We start from the raw sequence: 15812 nt of genomic DNA on the forward strand, positions 1-15812 counted from the left end.
GTGTTCCACATCATCTTGTACCATCCGCATCTATTGCAAACACTATTGCAAAGTAAACACCATGCAACAGGCACTGACCACCTTATCTCTCGGGCTTTGCTAATCTTCTGTAGGTATGCTGTGTTCGCCGTAGAGCGCAGCGAACTCGTGATACATAATTTTTAGCCATCAAACATCGTGTTCCTACACACCGCTACGCCAAGGTGTACAGATCTGTCACCGTTCCAAATGTTCTAGCATGTCATCCGCTAAAACAGTCAAATTTCCCTGATTTCTTTAACATCGTTATGCATTTGTTGAGTCCGACTCGCCCCATAACAACTTTCAAAGCTACATTGAACAGCAGACATAAGAATCCATCACCTTATCGTAGTCTCCGGTGTTTTTGAAACACCGTATCCTTCCGGCTTTTTCCACCTTCTGGATGCTGGGTTTGCCGTAGAGAACAGTGAGCTCGGCAATTATGAGAATTTTCACCCCCTTTATACGGATTTTTCGAATACCTAATGCATTACTCGTCACACTTTCTAGAACTACAGTGTCACACTTTCCAGGTGATGGTCAAACTGCGCCCAAAACTTTCCAATGTTCGGTACCGGAGATCGCCAAGAAGCACCGAATGTCGCCTCAAAATACACGCAGAATCTAGAGGCAGCGTTGCCAGACGAGAATCAGCTCGATGTTACCCTTCTAGAGGACTTCTGGAGGCAGTTATCAATGACGCAGCCGAGAGCACCATCAGGAACGTGGAGCGGGGTTGACCAAGAGAAGAATGCAGCTCATGCGGTAATGCTGCAGCAAGGAACCCAGCAGAACGTGTAACGATACAAACAAAGCGGAAACAGAGAAGCGCCTTCTGGAAGAAGCGGAGTGCGAGGAACTGGAATTGCTGTGCCGTTCTCAAGAAACACGAAAGTTCTATCAGAAACTCAACACAACACGGCTTCTTGCCACGAGCCGCGAAAGCCAGGTTTAGGTACGGGAGCCACCTGGCGGACGGCCATGAGGTTATCGAATGGTGGAAGCAGCACTTTGAAGAGCACCCGAATGGTGTGGAGAGCGCAGGCATGGTGACCCAAGGCAGCGGAAGAAATGGCTACGTCAGTAATAGCATGGAGCAACAACGAGCCTACTCTCACGTTTATGGAAGCAGCTCCGCGCTTTAAAATTAGAAGACATCATCTGCCTCTGCTGTTAAACCTTGCAGTGAATCCCTATCGTTGCTTTCACGAAACCTTTGAAAGTATCTCCTATGATTTCAGTAGAGCCAATTTCAATGAAATGAATAATTCCTGGAATGCATAGGCTGGAATGAGATTCTTTGTGAATCCGATGCTAACCTCGCCGCTTCGACTCTGTCCGGAGTATTGTTCTATGCAATCGACCAGTTCATTCTAGCTTCTTCTATGCGGGAGCCAGATAAACCGGTTTGGTCAAATGCTGCTCTCAAACATCTCAAAAGATCTAAACGAGCAGCTCTGAGGCGCCACTGTAAATTCCGTACGGACACCACGAGAGCATGTTATCTGGAAGCGAATAGTGCATACAAACACCTCAACGATAGTCTCTATAACGCCCATCTAATTCGATTACAAAGCCGAATGTTCCCAGTTTGCCAACATCTGGAATGCAGTTTGCTATCACAATCGATGTCGTTATTGCCGCCGGTAAAGATTTGAAGTCCTCTACCGGATGTGGTCCGGATGGCATCCCTTCACTCGTTATTAAACGATGTTTCAGCTTCCTTGCCGTGCCGCTGACAACCGTTTTCCACCTCTCACTGGAGACCGGTGTTTTCCCTAATTGCTGGAAGCAGTCACACGTTTTTTTTTTCGTTTTCAAGAAAGGCTGTAAAAGAACTGTGTCAAACTACAAAGCCTTTCTTGATGACAGAATATTGCTTTTTTGTGCGCCTCATCGAAGTTGCTACCCGGGTAGAGGAAAATAGCTCAATAATAGCATATTTTGATATTGAGATCAAAATGTGATATTGGTTTGATTGATATAAGAGATAAAAGATCTAAATATAATATCAAAAATTTACTCCTGGAACAACATCATCAGATCATATTTAGATCATGCAAGATCTAATCAATAGCAGCAAGCTATTCGTTTGATCTTGAAATATCAAATTTTGATATTGTTCAGATGTTCCAGGAACATTTTTCAGATATTATTTTCAGATCTTTTATCTTTTATATAAATCAAACCAATATCACGTTTTGATCGTCAGTACTTAACCTCTACCCGGGTAGAATTGATCGTTTTAAACAAGTTGGTCCAAGGCTACGCACATTATATATCTGAGGATCAGCACGGATTCATTCCAAAACGATCGACGATCTCCAACCTGACGTGCTTTACCTCACACCTGATACGCCAGTTTCAAAGCGGCAATCAAGTTGACGCCATCTATACTGACCTTTCTGCCGCCTTTGATAAAAAGAATCACCAAATCGCTTTGGCCAAATTTGTCAAACTAGGCATGAACACCTCACCTGGCTTCGATCCTATCTGACCGGTCGCAGTACATATAGAGCGATTCCAAGCAACAGCATCAAAATTAAGGAAAATTTTTAATTCATGATTTTCTATTGAACTGAAACTTTGCACAGTTTTTCAGTTCCATCTAAATCGCCATTTTTCGATATCAAATTTTTATTTGGAGCCACGACTAACTTTTCAAAAGGGTGTATGTGAAAATGGTTCAAAAATATTCAAAAATATGCACAGCAAAAACGGATTGTTCGATTGTTATGAATTTTTCAGCAAAGTTAGATAGCTAAATGGTGATTTCTAAGAAAATATACACTGTGAAAAAAAATCTATTTAATCATTGAAAAACATCATTTTTGTCACGAAAACTCAAATATCTCAAAACCCTATCTTTTTACCAACTTGAATTTTTTAGGGAAAACGGTCCATTGTATTAGCAATCTACCATAAAAATTTGGTGATGGTAAACTAATAAACAAAAAAGTTATAACATTTCAAAAATTTCACAATTTTTACATTTAGTAAAAAAAATTTTTCTGTGTAAATTATTTCGGCCGGGAATCGCGATTTGATGCTGATTTTATTGTTCAGCAAAGTTAGATAACTAAATGGCGATTCCTAAGAAAATATACACTGTGAAAAAAATCTTTTTTAACATTAAAAATATCATTTTTGTCACAAAACCTCAAATATCTCAAAACCCTATCTTTTTACCAACGTAATTTTTTAGAGAAAACGGTCCATTGTATTAGCAATCTACCATGAAAATAAACAAAAAAGTTATGACAATTCAAACATTTCACAATTTTCACATTTAGTAATAATTTTTTTTAGTGTAAATTATTTCGGCCGGAAATTGAAGTTTGATGCTGATTTTATTGTTAATGGCCTTGCGTGAGTAAAACAAGTTGTTTTTATTATATATTATATATACATATAATATAATATACTATGTACCGTAATGTTCCGATTTTATCACGCCCTCCGCGCATTAGTCGTTTATTCATTAATTTGCTGTTACATTTGAGGACAAGTGTTTTCCCTCTTCTTCAAGATTAATGTTGAAAGCGTGTTTTGCAACGTTAAAAATATTAAAATGGGTATAGATGTTGAAGAATATTACAGGGCATTTTTGAAAAGGGGCGTAATTAAATTGTTTAAACAGATGTCGCTGATGGCAATTTCTCAGTTGTTGTCGTTTTCGAACTTCCTGCGCCCTGCTTTACCGATGATATACAGATGGCTCGTTTGTCAAATTCTAGACGGCAGGACGTGCAAATGCGTAATTTTGTACACAATGTGGACATTTGGGCATAACCAGTCTATTTCAGTTTATCTATGGTGCTTTCGGTGAGATTTCGTAACTCTTTTGAACATTTTTTTTTATCAAACGGTCTACAAGAGAGCGTTGAGTTGAAGACCTTTGAGAAAGCGACTGTTCATCTTGTTCGTTAGATTATAATAAACAAAATCACTTATTAATTTTAACTTACTTGTTTGGTGTTGGTGGCTGAAGAAAAAAAATACTATACAATTTTTAATATTCATAGCGGTAGTATTTTTTTGTTTTTTTTCGTGAGCATTGTCAGGTATGTATACAGACAAACAAACGTAACACTGGCGAAATTTTCATTGACCACGCCTTCAACGATCATTTTGAATCTTGGTTGTGGCTTTCATAACAAGAAGAGCGCCCATCGTTTTTCTTTGCGTTTGACGTTTCACACTAGCGCCTTCTGATGACGATATTGCACAACGCAGTGTTTCGTGAAACATTTCCACCAGGTGGTGATAGTGTGAACTGGGCGATGAATTTTCACTAAAATTGTTCTAGGCGTTTCGTCTGTTTGTCTGTGGTATGTATCTCTTATGCATTTGTTGTTGTTGAAGTTACTCGCATTCTTCCGATCATAAAGTCTGTTCTCTACACACTTAATTTTGATTACCGAGTTCGGTAATTTTTTGACGAGATTAAAACTGCTGAGCACCGAACTCGTTCAGCAAAAATGCATTGTTTACCTTTTCCATACGATTTTGACAGTTGTTTTACTGAGCCTCAGTAAAATCGATTACCGAAACTACCGAGATCGTACTGCTGTTATAATCTCGTCAAAAAAGTACCGAACAGGCAATTCAGAAATAAGTGTGTAAGAGGGATTTTTTTTGCGGATAAACTAGACGTATACGCGTATAAAAAAACTTTTATTATACAGCTTTTGTCTTAAAAATAAATTCAATTCCATTTTTCTTATAATCAACAGCTTTTCAACACTATCAAGGGATTTTTTCACCAGTCACGTACAATAAAAAGTATGACAATCTCAATATTTTTGATCACAACACTGGATCGCGTCTAAGTTTCAAATAGATACTATAGTAATTACGAATAATCAAACTAAAGTATCATGAAAACAACTTGTTTAATTCAGGCGGTAGCCTTTACAATAAAATCAGCATCAAAATATAATTCTCGAAATAATTTACACAGAAAAAATTTTTTTTTTGTTACTAAATGTAAAAATTGTGAAATGTTTGAAATGTCATAACTTTTTTGTTTATCAGTTTACCATCACCAAAATTTTATGGTAGATAGCTGATATAATGGGCCATTTCCCCTAAAAAATTGAAGTTGGTAAAAAGATAGGGTTTTGAGATATTTGAGTTTTTGTGACAAATATCATATTTTTTCAAAGTAGAAAAAGAAATTTTTTACAGTGTATATTTTCTAAGGAATCATCATTTAGTTATCTAACTTTGCTGAAAAATTTATAACAATCGAACAATCCGTTTTTGCTGTACAGCTTTTAGAATATTTTAGAACTATTTTCGCATACACCCTTTTGAAAAGTTAGTCGTGAGTGAATATGAAGGTTTAATATCAAAAAATGGCGATTTATATGAAATTGAAAAACTGTGCAAAGTTTCAGATATTTTTGAAATGGTCGCTCAGGATCGACTGACATGACTCCGTGGAATTCCTCTATATCTTTCATTCCTGTTGTATATGAATGATGTCAACTCCATTCTCAAATGCTTCAAACTTCCATATAGGAACGTTCAAAAATTACGTCCAACATTTGGGGGAGAGGGGGGGTCTTTTTTTTCCTTCTAAACCATAGGGGGATAATCTGCTCAACAGACACCCTAACAGGAAGGTTAGGGTAGTGTGGGGCTGAGGCCGTCTTCTACAACAAAAGTAAAAGCCAGGACTACTCTCTCCTCGTACCCACTAAACACATTCCTATACGTCTCTCCGAAACCACCAAGAAGGTATTGCTTCAGAGAGGGGCTAGTGCACATCGCACCCTCAAGGTTAGCTGCGTAGCCTAGCAGCAACGAACATCGATGACTCGCTCTGGAGAGTCCATCACGGTAACATGCTGGCGCTTAGCCAGTTTCCCGAGTGGTCCTCGCCACTCCCTTTGTCCTCGGAAGGCGGGCCGGGTCAACCTCGCCCGCGCTCAACTGCTTTGCAGACATCAAGAACTGATGCCCACGTGCAACCCGATCTGACCTGCCCGCAAAGGAAGGGTATCACTGCCCTTCAGGCCCTATCAGATACACCCGAAGGTTGCAGACAGCAGGGTCTCACCTACCCCGACCCTTGCCGGGACCCCTTTCCAACCGCGGGCTCGGATCCAACCCAGTAGACCGACGCCACGACAGCACCGCTACCGGGAATTCTTCTCCGCGGCCACTTAATCGTTGTAAGGGTCGATCTCGACCGCAGGGCACCGGTATGACCTACGAAGCCGACTCCGAACCCCTGGACCACCTCTTGTACTGCATCTGGACTAGCCATTCTCCGAGTCCACGCGCCACCTCCTCTGTAGCTCCCAGACGATGTGGGTAATAGCCGTTGAAACGGCGTTCCAGCCAAACTCATCCCTACACATCCTCTGGGCCAAGTTGTCCGGAGTTGTGTCCTCCCCGCATGTGGCAAGCATGAGGTCACGCATTGTGCGAAAACGCGGGCACACGAACAAAACGTGATCCGCCGTTTCCTCTAAACCATTGCACACTGGGCATTCGAGAGAATCCGCATGCCCGAAACGGTGCCCAAGTAACACAGAAAACATCTTTGAAAATAAAAATTCTCAAAGATGTTTTATACGTGTACTATAAGTGGATTCTCAAACAATCAGTGTCATAGACGAGCTCTAATTGTGTTATTCGATAACAAACACAAAACCCAACCGCAGTCTTGCTCATGGGCTTTATAAACGTATGGAATATGTTTGTTATACAATTATGCAACACAACTAAAGCAACATGCGTACAAGTTCGAAAAATATGTACGTTTTCACATTCAGCGGTTTCATTATCAATCATCACTTTTGATCACGTTCAAAAAAAAATCACTTTGACTTAGTAATCTGCCAATGCACCCAGCCTTTTGATCTCCGCAAGATCAAGTCAGCCAACGTAGTCCATTCAGTGGTCCAGCGACATTCTGTACCTCCCAAAAGACCAGGTGACCAGGAACACTGCAAGCCAGCTCCGTACTTTTATCCCAAATCGGATACCACTGCATATGCAGTGGCAGTGTTCTGCCGGCAGTGTTTTGTTGACCTTCCGACTTCAGTGCAGCATTGTTTATATTGAAACGGTACACGCAAATTGTCCCGGTAGCTTTCAAGATATAGAAGTAAACCTTCAAATTTGAACTGCACCGGGACTCAATATGAGCGGAACCGTCATTTATTGCCCAGTCAACCAGTGATCGTATAATATGTTGCATAAGATGTTAAAGTGTGGGCGATATGCGTACATTTTATTTACGCCTAAATGTAGGCATGCACGCATATGGCCTCCACTTTATCATCTTATGCAACATCTTATACGATTACTGGTTGTCTGGGTGATTTCAGATTCCTCACAGGGAGCTCTTTTGATGAGCACTACCATCTTCCCTCATCATTTTAGTACTTTATTCGGGTGGACTTTCGTGATTGGACGGATAATACCAATGATTAATTAACTAATTATTTGCGGTTACTCACTAGAAATTTCACAGAAACTAAAAAAAAAATCTGACGAGCCTTTGGGCAGCAGCGCGGTTGTTGCCAAAACACATTTTGACGTTTTGATAGATTTGAGAGTCGGTACACAAATATGTTGTAATACAGTTTTTTAGCTGTTGCGTTGATTACTGCAAATCCAAATAATAACATATTTGTGTTTATGTTTTTTCCAACTATCAAGCTATCAAGACGTATTATTAACGTTGATAGAAGATCTATCGCATTTAATTTCTGGGATTCTCTCTGAATGTAATTTTAACGCTATTTTTACTACGTTATTACAATCCATGAACAAGATTAGTAGAAATGTTTTTGTTTCTATGATAAATAATTGTGATTACAGTGCAGGCTAAAAAAATATGTAGATGCAATATTCAAGCCAAGCAAGTTGACATTCATTTTCTTGGTTGGTGAGAACTATAAAGAATTGTGTATTTTTTTTTTAAATCTAAATATGAAAATCTTATATGAGCGATAATAAGTAATTCCAAGAGTATTTCATCATATCTTCCATTCATACGTGTATAATCAAAATTTAAATTATTATCAACATCTTTGATCGGCACTGTGAGCTTCACGAAGTGTCCGCCATATATTTTTTCTTCCTGGGAGAGACGAACCAGCCAAGGGCTGAAAGTCTCTCAAATAAAGATAAATCAATCAATCAATATTTTTTCTTCACGCGGATTAAAAAAAATCTTTAAACCAGGATTATTTCGTTAATTTTTGATATATTTTTTAATCATTTCAATGGCGCTCAAATTATGCAAAAGTAAAATCATTGGTTTCACAATAAATCTTCAGCAGCATGGTGAAACATGATAACCACCTCTGTGTTTAAGCATTTCAGAATTTATTTTCCGAAAAGTAAATGGCCATTAACGTCATTACTTATGAATCGTTTTTTTTTTGGTGCACTTGGCAAGTGTAGATTATATTATTATTAGATTTTTTTTTTCGGAAAATTTCTTCGCTTCAAATATTGAGGTTCTAAAATAAGATATCGATTTATTACAAAAAGATATTCTGCAAGCGATATCGCTTTTAATTGCCTTAATTGTAACATATGAGTCTGTTATGTAATATAAGTATTTTCTGCTAGTTGATTTTTCTAAAATAAGCTTAATTTCAACTAAAGAATGTGATTGTACTATCTGAGTATTTTGTCAGTTTTGACGACAGACAAATTACTTGATTGTAACTGATGATTAATGATGCGTCAGGTGTGGACGACATAAATAGTATTATAAGTGTATCACAATACATCTTATATAACTTGTAAGATGTTTTATAAGCCGCCATTTTTTGCGCTGTTTTGATTTTATAAGTGTCTAAAATCAAGTAAATAATGCAAGCAAAATACAGCAGATTATGTATTAAACGTTGAATTTTGACTATTATATAACAAGTGGTGTTACTTGGATGTGGATACTGTCGGAAGCAACCATGACCTGTGTCAGGTGGAATGTAACTTCCCTATGGCGCCTATTAATCCAACTATCTACCCTCGGTATCAACCTATGGGTTCACCTTCCTTTGGTGGAACTGTCCCACGCGCGCTGCCATTTGACCATAGAGGCCATCCTGACAGTCCTGCGTATGCCTCTTGTGCCGCGCATTTCGAAGCACTCCATGTCCTCACTGATAAGAATGCTGATAGGCACCATACCAGTAATGACGCAGGAAGCGTCGTGTGACACGGTACGGTACGCGGTACATAAGCCTGTAAGTACTTTCCAGCTTCCGTCGGTAGCATTCAATACTTAGCGCGGTGCCCCACGCCGGGCCGCCATACCTAAGTATGGACTGGACGTAGCAACACTAGCCAGAAGCTTGCGCTTACTGGCATACACCGCAGAGCTATTGGACATCATCCGGGACAGTGCCGCAATAGCTGTGGAGGCTCTTTTACAGGCATAATCGACGTGGCTACCGAAGGTAAGCTTATCGTCGATCATCACGCCCAAGTGTTTGACGGAGCGCTTTGGCAGGATAGTGCACTCTTCTACACTGATCTCCGTCTGCTGCTCCGACTTCCGGTTGTTAACAACCGTCACCTCTGTCTTGTGGTGAGCCAGCTCCAGTTTCCTGGACCGCATCCACGCCTCCACAACCTTTATCGAGTCAACTTCACCTCCTCGATCGTTTCACCGTAGACTTCGAGCGTAATGTCGTCGGCAAATCCGACAATCTCCACTCCCACTGGGTATCAGGTATCAGAAGGCCGGCTCCAGAGGCACGTTATCCTCCATTTGGGACATTTGTGCCATTGCCAAAATAACAGCCTATTTCATCATCTACCTGAGGGAAAAGGAAGGAAAAAGGATTTGGATGGGGATAGGGACAGGTAGGGAAATAGGAAAAATACCCTGGAAGAGGGTACTAACGCACAAGTGTACCACAATGGGTTCAAACAGCGCCCTGAAAAGGGCACTGTAATAACGCATAAAGCGAAAGAGAGCCTATAGCTCTTTACCACAGCGGGTTAAGAACAACAGAATATCGTGAAGATTCAGGTTTCTGAAGTCAGTTTCACTTAATAGGGAATCGCGCTACTTGGGCGGTGGCTTCTATATTCGTCTGTTTGCCACTATAACTCAGTCAAATTTGAACCAATTGACACAACTTTTGGAATGCGGTGAGATAGGTATAGTATCTACGCGTGTACAACATTTCAAGTCAATTGGTTCAAAATTGACTGAGTTATAGTGGAAAACAGAGGAATATAGAAGCCACCGCCCAAGTGGCGCGATACCCTAAGTGTTTACCGAATACTCGGAAACGCAGTTGCGCGAAAACTGGACAGTTACATATCAAATGATACGAAGTTCCATAATCGGATTCACAGCTATCACAGGCAAATGAATCAGCTTGCTGAATATTCGCCATGTGATAGCTGAGTCGGCAGTGGCCAGTCAATGCTTTGACCAGCATGCTGCAATTCTGCTTAGACAGATTAGTTAGATACTTCGCCACCCGTAGAGATGGCTCAGCACTATACAATTTGGTTTGACGACATGACTCCAAACTATTCCAGTATTGTTTGTGCTGAGTGGCAGCCCAGATGTCAATCTGAAGCTTTACCCAACACTTGGATACCGGAATAGCTGGCTCAGGGCCAATGAAGTCATGTGATGCTCTAGTGCGAGCTAACTCATCAGCCAATTCATTTCCAGCGATGGAAGAATGGCCAGGTACCCATACAAGGTGAACAGCGTTTGCTGAATTCAGCTCCTCGATTTAAGTTCGACAAGCGATAACTATCTTCGACCTGGAGTTGGCCGAAGCAAGTGCTTTAATAGCAGCGTGGCTATCTGAACAGAAGTATATTACTTTGCCCATTACGTGCTGCTGAAGTGCTGATTGCACTCCACACATAAGAGCAAAGATTTCGGCCTGAAAAACGGTGCAGTGTCTACCAAGTGAATAAGACTGATACAGCCTTAGCTCACGAGAATAAACACCAGCACCTGCTCGACCTTCGAGAAGGGAGCCATCAGTGTAACATACGATGCCGTCTGAAATACTTCTTTCCAGATAACCAGATGTCCACTCTTCCCGGGAAGGGAATTTCGTGGAAAATGTCCTATATGGAAAATTACAAGCAATTGTAAGATCACTTGGAGCAAGGACAATTTTGTCCCAATTCACTAAAAGTGGAAACAACGAGGTGTGTGTTGATGTGCGGTTCACAGAAGTTTCCTCTAGTAGACCGAGTACCCGTAACCGGTAAGTGCAAGAAAGGGCTTCTTGTTTGAGATGAATGTGTGGTGGGGCAACGTCAAAGAGAACTTCGAGCGCTGCCGTAGGAGTTGAAGAGAACGCTCCAGACATCGCCATTAAGCACATCCTTTGGAGATGGCCTAATTTTGATTGGACCGTTCTCACTTCACCCTTTTGCCACCACACAAGACATCCATAAGACAATATTGGCCGAACCACAGTTGTGAAGATCCATTTGATATACTTGGGTTTTAGACCCCAAGTTATACCAAAAGTACGCCGGCATTGCCCGAAGGCCATACAAGCTTTCTTGATTCTGAACTCAATGTGAGGTGTCCAGGAAAGCTTGGAATCAAGAATGACTCCAACGTACTTTACCTGTTCAGTCACATCGATTTCAGAATCAAAGAGACGCAAAGGTCGAACGCCATTACGGTTTCGCCCTTCCGTGAAAAGAACAATAGATGTTTTACTCGGATTAACCGAAATGCCATATTGGCGACACCAACCCTCAACTACCTGAAGGGCGTTTTGCATCAGGTCGAAAAGGGTGCTGATGCACATACCAACTAACAATGTTAGGTAGTCGTCGGCAAAACCATAAGTAGGAAAACCGCTATTATTGAGTTGCCTCAATAGCGTATCTGCTACGAGATTCCACAAAAGCGGTGATAAGACTCCCCCTTGGGGGCATCCACAAACACTCAATTTCCTAATCCCTGCTAGACGCAATGTCGAGAAGAGATATCGGTTTTTGAGCATTTGGTGAATCCAGTTGGAAATCATTGGAGATATACCATGACTCCGTACGGCTTCCAATATGGCATCGAAAGGCACGTTGTCAACGGCACCCTCGATATCTAAGAAAACACCCAAACAAGATTGCTTTTGAGCGAATGCTTTCTCGATATCATAAACAACCTTGTGTAAAAGAGTCACAGTGGACTTACCAGATTGGTAGGCATGTTGGTTCACATGAAGAGACACGTTGGCCAGATGAACATCACGGATGTGATGATCCACAATGCGTTCTAAGCATTTCAGAAGAAAAGAGGTCAAACTGATAGGTCTGAAACTCTTTGCTTCTTCATACGACGCACGACCCACTTTCGGAATAAACTTTACAGTAATATCCCTCCAGGATTTGGGAATATACCCTGTAGCAAAACTGCAAACAAGTAGTTTTTTCAAAACATGTTTGAAATAATCAAATCCCTTCTGAAGCAAAATAGGATAAATCCCATCTGGCCCAGGAGATTTGAAAGGAGCAAAGCTATTAAGAGCCCACTCAATCGATTCTATAGTTACAATACTCCGAGCCGAAGCTAAAGAATCATAACTACAAGAAAAGACATCAGGATCATCCGAAGATGTAATATCTACACATCCAGGGAAGTGTGTGCTGAATAAGCATTCCAGAACTTCCTCATCAGAGGAAGTCAGATCGCCATTTGGCAAACGAAGTTCGTTCACCCGGAAATCCTTAGATTTCGCAAGGATTTTGTTTAACCGACTGACTTCACTCAAGCTGGAAACATTTGTACAAAGGTTTTTCCAGCCGGATCGTTCAGCAGACCGGAGAGCTTTCCTGTAGGCCATGCGAGCCGACCTGAAAGCCTCCGAACCAGCCGAACGTCGTCTGTTCCAACTCTTTCTACATTGTTTCCTGAGTTTCGCCAGATCAGAGTTCCACCAAGGGGTTCCTCTTGTGATCTTCACAGATCGTAGAGGGCATGCTTCTTCAAAAGCTTCCATGATGAAGGTCGTTGTAGTATCAACGGCATCATCTAAATCACTTGGAGTGTCAATGGATGGTGAATATCCATGAAATTTGGCTGCAACTAAATCAGTATAAAAATCCCAGTTTGTTGACCGAGGATTCCTGAAACGCAATGTTTGCGAAGTAACATTTAAATGTTCAAAAACGATGTAGCGATGGTCAGATAAAGATTCTTCATCTGACACATGCCAGTTGGTCAGCTCGTGACTAATTCTGCTAGAGCAAAGCGCTTCCTCTCTAGCAGATACCACGAAGGTTGGGCGGTTGCCTATGTTAAGTAATGCAAAATCTGTACTACTTAAGTATTCCATCAAACTGGAGCCTCTCAAGTTAATGTCTGAGCTGCCCCAGATGATATGGTGAGCATTAGCATCACTGCCAACAATTAGCGGAAGGCCTTTTGAAGTGCAGTATGCGATGACTTGTTTGAAAGCATCCGTAGGGGATGGTTCATCATGCGGTAAATACACAGAACAATAGACGTATTTCCTGTTGAGGTTTCCAACAGATACATCAATTGTGATAGCACATACATCTCTGGTGGTTAGTTCAGAGATGAGTGTAGCAACTATTGCGTTGTTGACAAGCACACAGGCTCGAGGCATGACACGCGAGTTTGCCATTTCATGTTTACTGAAAGTGGCAAACACCGGGTTCACAAGGTTTCCTAGATAGAAATTTCCCTTACGAAAGTAAGGTTCTTGTACCAAGGCCACTTGGGCTGTACCATTTTGCATAAGTCTGCAAAGATTGATCGTTGCTGTTCTTTTATGCTGAAGATTGATCTGAGCTATCTTAACCGTAGCCACTACCCAAACTAGGTAAGATTAAACTCTTCGCAACAACAGCACAACAAAGAACAGCAACAATAAAACCAAATCGGTATCGATTGGAAAACGCCAAAGGCGAGGATACACAGAATACACTGTGTAAATCGCATAATGCGAAACCATATAGGTGAAAATTTAAACTAACTAACAACATCTTTATAATCCCGCCCTTATTTAGCCTCAAGTGAGACTAAAGAAGGCCAGCTGATTGTCTCGGAGAAACACAAGGTCCACTGCACCATTGCTCCGGTTAGCGCAGTAAGAGCTACATACTGTGGAGGGCGCCCTGGTACTCCACAGGCTCCGTTAGCGGTTAGGTTTTTATTAGACCCCCCTAGCCATTCATTCCTAGGCACGGTAAGCATAAAGCCGCATCACACCATGAATTAGGGGTCACCTGTTGGTGGATTCTTACCACCGGAACAGGCGGTCCATAGTGTTATTCTTAGCCAATTGAGACAATCGCTACCGACACTACACAGCTATCTAGGCTGATCGAGAAAAGAAGTTAATATTGATGATCAACTTCATACGGACTCGAACAGCCGACAACTTCACCTCCTCGATCGTTTCACCGTAGACTTCGAGCGTAATGTCGTCGGCAAATCCGACAATCTCCACTCCCACTGGGTACTCTAACCTCAACACCTCGTCGTACATGACATTCCATAACACCGGACCCAGGATGGAACCTTGCGGTACTCCTGAGGTTATGTGAAAGCACTTCCGACCCACCTCCGTGTCGTAAACTAGTACGCGATTCTGAAAGTAGCTTCCGAGAATCTTGTACAAGTGCTCCGGTATCCCCAGACGCAAGAGCGCATCGGCAATAGCAGACCAGCTGGCGCTATTAAATGCATTCCTTACATCCAGAGTCACTACCCCGCAGAAGCGAATTCCCCTCCTCTTAGGCTCAAGTGCTTTCTCGGCGGTTTTGTAACCGACAAGATAGCGTCTACGGTGGACCTCCCCTTCCGGAAGCCATACTGGTGCTCGAAAGACCATTTACGCCCTCAGTGAACCGCAACATTCTATTGAGGATGATCTTTTCGAACACCTTCCCCGCCGTGTCAATCAAGCATATTGGTCTATATGCCGACGGGTCTCCGGGTGGTTTCCCCGCCTTTGGCAATAGTACTAGGCTCTGCCCCTTCCAAGCTTCTGGGAAAACTCCCTCGTCCAGGCATTTCTGCATAGCAGACCTGAACATCTCGGGAGCCTCTGCAATAGCTACATTTAAGGCCAGGTTCGGAACTCCGTCCGGACCTGGGGCCTTACCTACACTAAGGGACTTAGCTATCCCCGCAAGTTCCACATCGGTGACCCTCTCCTCATCGCCAGCCCCAGTCCCCGGCTGTCCTACGAAAGGAGGCCAAGGACTAGGATCATGACGCGGAAAAAGTCCTCCAATGATCCCCTCCAACATCTCGGGAGATTGCTCTGTAGGAGCCATCACACCTCTCGTCTTTGCCATAACGATCCTGTAGGCGTCACCCCACGGGTTCGTATTGGCACTCTGACAGAGACCCTCGAAGCAGGCCTTTTTGCTTGCTCTTATCTCGGTCTTAAGCGCGGCTTTTGCAGCGGCGAAAACCACCCGCCGTTCATTTCGCTCTTCCTCTAAGTGTTTCGAAATGCTCTGTCATTTCATTCGGCCGCAAAAAGTCCATTTTCCACTTTGACTACGCTTTGGAAGATGTCCAGTTGAAGCGCGAATCGACAGTCAAGGATCTAGGAGTTCTGCTTGACTCGAAACTGACATTCAAAGACCATGTCGCCTATGTCGTGGCGACAGCATCATCGCAACTTAGTTTCCTCTTTCGCTTTGCCAAAAAGTTCAAGGACATCTACTGCCTGAAGACACTATATTACTCAATTGTGCGGCCCATCCTGGAGTACTCGGCAGTCGTCTGGGCCCCATATAACGATAACGATATTCAACGCATCGAAAGAGTTCAG

The 15812-nt window shown here is 42.1% G+C and overlaps 2 protein-coding genes across 7 annotated transcripts in view; both read right to left on the bottom strand.

Moving 5' to 3' along the window:
- The window catches only part of LOC109415904 (mucin-3B), a 363111-nt gene that overhangs the window by 240008 nt on the left and 107291 nt on the right, over positions 1-15812 (bottom strand). The window lies entirely within an intron of this gene.
- The window catches only part of LOC134290669 (uncharacterized), a 37493-nt gene that overhangs the window by 1260 nt on the left and 20421 nt on the right, over positions 1-15812 (bottom strand). The gene's annotated exons all lie outside the window — the stretch shown is intronic.

Source organism: Aedes albopictus, chromosome 3 (assembly GCF_035046485.1).
Source record: "Aedes albopictus strain Foshan chromosome 3, AalbF5, whole genome shotgun sequence".
In the NCBI taxonomy this organism is placed as follows: domain Eukaryota; kingdom Metazoa; phylum Arthropoda; class Insecta; order Diptera; family Culicidae; genus Aedes; species Aedes albopictus.